The following is a 6,075-nucleotide window of genomic DNA, read 5'->3' as shown; positions in this document are numbered from 1 at the left end:
CTCTGCCTAATCTCAGTGTGTCTATTACTGACAACTATGCATAGTAGTTAGTTGTGGTCCATATTGTAATATTTTAATGATTAACTAATATTTTCTAAATAGCGTATAAATCATATTCCTTTACATTTCCGGGTTGACTTTGCCGGCAAGTAGACTGTTCCATTTGCCAGCCTATAGAGCTCCATTGTGAACCGTGAAATGTTGAGTACCCTAAAGTTTTTTGTTATAAATGCACAGGATTGTTCCCCAACATTAAGAAACTGGATGCTAATTTGCATATATTGGGGAATTTGCATAGTATGCCCGATTTGCCTAAATTTGCATATCCTAATTGCACATATTGACAGTAATTCTGCCACCCCTTGGTCAATTTGGACATTATTTGGGTGGCTTGGGTTTTTTTTGAGAATGCTGAATCCATTTCTGATATTTTCGAAATTCAAATTTATGATTTAAATTTAGAGATTTCGATTTAGGCGTTTCAGAGGACAATGGATTGACTGGACTAGACAGGTAATTTACTCTGTATATTTAATGTATTTGAAATCATTTCAAATTAGTTATAAATGGTACTGTAATTATAAACACATGAATAAAACAATGCTTGAAGTTAACATTTTAATTCACAGTCCATCACACTGAGTTGATACACAGGTGGTTAATGTTGGTAAGAAAGGCAGGTAGCATAGCAAAGAAAGTGTAATAAAGTCATGTTTAACAGGTGGTACACACAAGTCCTAAAAACAGTTAGTTTAAAAATAAAATTATGTCCAAAAATATCAGAACAGAGAATTTTATGTACACTAGTTAAACGTGTTATAACAGCTTATCAGAAATGGATACATCATCCTCAAAGAAACCCCAAAACCAACCAGATAATGTCCAAATTGGCCAAGCAATGGCTGAAATACCGTCAGCATATGTGATTATGCACATTTTTATAAACTAGGTAAATTATGCAAAATGCCCAACATATGCAAGTTAGCATCCCACAGTTAGGGTACTCAACATTTCCAGGCTGACTTTGCTGGCAAGTAGACTAATAATAGAGCTCTATTTGTACAAGTGGTAAGTCATTCTGATAGACATTTGTTCATGTTAGATTTACCTACGCCACATTTAACTCTATTTATGTAGGTGGTACGCCAGACATCTGTACTGGAATGACCTACTCCATGTAGAACTCTATTTGGTGTAGAGAGGTGGTAAGCTGATAGATATTTGTTCCTGACAAAATGACCAACACTACATTTGACTCTATAGGTGGTAGGCCATTCTGATAGACATTTGTACCTATCAGAATGACCTATTGCACATATAACTTTTTTCAGTAGGTGGTAGGCCATTTTGATATACATTTGTACCTGACATAATGACCTTGTCTACATTCAAATCTTTTTATACAGGTGGTAGGCTATTTTGACAAAATGAGCAGCTCTTCATTTAACTCTTTTTAGAGAGGTAGAGGGCCATTCTGATATACATTTGTACCTATTAGAATGACCTGCTCTACATACAACTTTATTTATACAGGTGGTAGACCATTTTGATTGACATTTGTAACTATCATACTGACATACTCTACATTTACCTCTATTTATACCGATGGAAGGCATAGATATTTGTCCCTGACAAAATGGCCATCTCATCATTTAACTCTATTTATACAGGTGGTTGGCCATTCTGACATTTGTACCTGACAAAAAGACCTAAAATGAATTAAAATATGCAGACGTGGCTGAAATACTGTCAGTATATGTGATTATGCATATTTAAACAAACTAGGTAAATTGGCATCTGGCAGTTTCCTAATGTTGGGGACCAAAACATTCATAACATAATGCTTTGAGGTACTCAATATTTCTGGGTTGACTTTGCTGGCAGGTAGACTATAAGTGAGCCTACGTCCTTGCTGTGAGGCCTCCATGTATTGATTAGCCTCTGGTTAAAATATGAGCGGAGAGAAGGGAAACTCATCACATTCATTGCTGCCTCTTAATCGATATAGGACATTAAATCTATGGAAACCTCAGAGGCAGGGGAAACATGAAAATGGGTTTTTGGGGGGAACAAGTAGCAACAAAGAGCAAGATGAGAATGAAGATGAAGATGCAGACAAGAGTTAGTGGGTTAAATGTGAAAGCAGCAGGAGAGAAAAGATATAAGGCATGAATATATGTCTAAAATCACACACAAGGAGCGCAGTCGGTTAGTATTGAGAGACGGGCAGGTAGTGCAGCAAGTTACTTCAAAATAAATTAACCCTGAGCTTGAAGAATAGGAAAATTATTGCATATGGATGTTGTTGCACATAAATATAATCTTTATATCACTGATCATCTGGCTCATATGCTGATTGTAACATTTTGAGCTGAAAAATGGACTTGGATCTGAAGTGATAGTTCGGTGACTGCACACTGATAGCCAGGCTGCATGTTGTTCTTTGTGTGTGTGTGTTTGTTTTTTAATAAAACAATAACAAAAACAGGGTATTGATAGGCAACATATACATGGAGGGTAGATGGAGACAGACATTTAGACAAGACAGGACAAAACAGTACAAACAAACAAACAAACAAAAAACAACAACAAACATACCAAAAATGATCATGATGGAATTGTTATTGTTGATATGCAGACCGGTTACTTTATTATGCTATGAGTGGTTATTGAGATCATCCGTGTATATGTGTTTAGGTGCATGCATGTCTGCAGCTGAGAGAGAGAAGAGAGAAGATGGACTGAGGAAACAATACAAAGAGGAAAATATAGGATTTCAGTAAGTATAAAGGGGAGGGAATATATACGTATATATATATGTATGTATGTATATATATATATATATATATATATATATATTAGTGAATATAATACCAAAAAAAGAAAAAAACTTAAAATAAATAAATATATATATATATATATATATATATATATATATATATATATATATATATATATATGCTGATTCTTTTATACTTTTATAGATCTTAGGGTAGTCCTTACCCTGTTTTCATTAGCCATGCATGAACAGAACTATTGACGCTTAGCCAACTTATACTTTTAAAAGGCACTACACACACACACACACACACACACACACAAAGAGTATGGCAGACATACTGGTTTTAATATACAGGCCAAACAAACAGTTCAAGAATCACTGAGCTCAGCAGTCTTGACACACCATCTCTCTCCCTCACACACACACACACACACACACACACACACACACACACACACACACACACACACACACACACACACAGCTCTAACTGCAGCAGGTATGGCCCAGCATCTTCTCTCTTGGCTTTAATCGTCCAGCAGCTGCACAGATCAACATGTTGACAGGCTGACAGACACGGACAGACCAACAGACACACAGAAAGATAAAGAGGCAGTAAAGATTGCACTTTTGTGGTTGATGTTTGGCTTTTCAGCTCAGTAAGCAGACATAGGTAGTTAAAAGTGTTCACAAAACTGTATTCATCATTATCATAACAATCAAAATTCTATATTTAAAATTGTTTTACTTTTGTTTCTTCCCCCTTTTCTTCTTTTCAAATTTTCTGCTAATTTTCTTTTTTGTTTTTGCTATTTTTTGGGGTCATTTCTTTTAAGCTGCTTGTTGCCTTTTCCCCATTTAAAAAGAAAAAAAGAAATCAAGTCAATTTGTTCAGGTTTCAAAAGGTTAATATGACAACATCAGGGTTGTACAAACTCTCAAAAAAAAGAAAAAAAAAACATAGGAGAGACACTGAAAAGAGAGAAAGGAGGTGAGATGAAACTTAGAAGAAGAGTTGCGAGGAAGGGCAGCAGGGAAGGGGAGAGGAGCGGAGATCAAAGACGGGATCCTGCTGATGGAGATGCTGATAGTAACTGTCTCTCCTCCATTATTCATCAGACAGCTGTGCTGTAAGTAGGTTGCACTTTTCAGAGAGGAAGAGGGAGAGATGAGGAAGAGGAGACGGGGATATAGACAAGCTAGAGAGAGGAATAATGAGAGGAGTAAAGAGGAGGAAAATTAGGACTGATAGACAAGAGAATCACGCGGACTGACAGAGACAAGATGGAGGGGCTAGACACGCGCACAGAGAGACGGGTATGAGGAGACAGCAAGGCAGAGGGAAGAGGAATGGATAGGTAAACGTGTAAAACTGGACATGAAAACTGAGACAGAGAGTGGTAAAGAGAAGGCAAACAAGCATGACTTGATACCAGTGTGAGTCTGTGTTTCCTGGGTATAAAAGGAAAATGTATACACACATATATGCGCATGCACGTATAGAAGCATTTATGGTTGACATCACACATAATAAAACATAGATGATCACGCAATGTTGGAAGGAGGTAGAGCATTCACAGGTCATGTAGTACACATGCAATGTGATTTATACTGTACCATGTGAAGCAGGGGGTGTTTGCATATTTAACAGTGTGGATGTCTCCCAGCCTTTGTGTTAAATGAGACCTCGTGTTCAGGAAGGTAAAAAGCAATGCAGAAACATATGTCATCCTACAGGGTGGGACTGAAACTGCTTTTTTCATTTTAAAACACGGCACGATCACATTCTTATTCCAAGTTGTCGCTATTTTTGCCGCATTGCTGTGGACTTCTGTGTCTACATGTTAGTTAGATGTTCCGGAATGGCGCTACCATGATGTCAACAAATGCACATGGTGGAATGACGCCGCACATGATCATGCCTAGACAACAAATGCACATGCTGACACCAGTCATATATGTATATGACATACACAAATACATATATGACATATACATAGCATATGCATTATAGTGAATATAATAATTAATAATAATCATCATCATCACAACTATCATAATAATCATAATATATGTAACATATACATGTCATATATGTATATGACACAAAACACACACACACACACACACACACACACACACAGAGACTACATAATAGTGAATATGCTTCTCACTGTTCTGTCCTGCAGTGTTCTTCCTGCTTTCCTAGTGCCTCACTGTTTTTTCCAGTGTTTCACCTGGAGACTCACCTGCTCAGTTGCTGTCATCTTCCAGAAATCCTCCTGCACCAGCATGCCCTCTGCCACCATTGTCATTTTTTTTGTGTTAACTAATTATTATTATTATTATTTTTATTTTTATTTTTTGATTAGTACTGCTCCTTGTGCCTGTCTCCGGCATTTTGGGGCTCCTTGTGCCTGTCTCCGCCATTTTGGGTCCAGAACGCAAAATCTCATACACACAAAAAACAAAACTATTGCATTTAATATAAATCTTTTTAAAAAGTGTTGTATTTTATTATTTTTCTGTGCATGTTCCTATACACAACACAAACAGCAACTAAAACAAGCTCAGTGAACCGCGTCCACATATCAAAAATATCTGTGCACTGTACCAAGATGCTGCACTTTATTTAGAAATTCATGTTTATTAAATGTTAAAACTCTGTTGTGGCCCTGTGTTGTATGTTACACATTTTACATCTGGGATTTGCTTTTCACTGACCTGTAAATAATGACAACAAAGGGATATCCACCATCAGGGCAAAGCCCGCGCACGCACACACACACACACACACACACACACACACACACACACACTGGAGCAGCATCATCGTGTGCTATATATAAATAAGGTACAGTCCCATATACACACAAATCCACACCACCCTGCTGGCCATGACTTAAACATAACACGCAATACTATATATATATATTTGATGCAGCCAACTCAAAAGCGCACAGATGCACATGCACGCACCTACTCACTGGATGTGACATACATGTATGGCTGTGGCACACATCACACGCGATGCCCTGAACTGTGTGCCCTGCTGTTTGCAGCAGGACAGTAACAGTTTGAAGGGACGTGTCCCAGTTTGAGCAGACACATCCCTCCAAACACGTCAAGGTTATAAATGTGATCAAATTAAAGGCACTGAACTATTGGGGACGGTGAAGCTGATGTTCTGTACAAACAACAAAAGAATCAGAGCTTTAAAGTTATATTTGTTATATTATGTCATTCTGACGTTATATCAAATGAAACATATTTATATTTCAGATTGCTGTCCA

Source organism: Plectropomus leopardus, chromosome 18 (genome assembly GCF_026936395.1).
Source record: "Plectropomus leopardus strain MGB_pleo_1.0 chromosome 18, ASM2693639v1, whole genome shotgun sequence".
Lineage (NCBI taxonomy): Eukaryota > Metazoa > Chordata > Actinopteri > Perciformes > Serranidae > Plectropomus > Plectropomus leopardus.
This window is presented reverse-complemented; position numbering follows the sequence as displayed.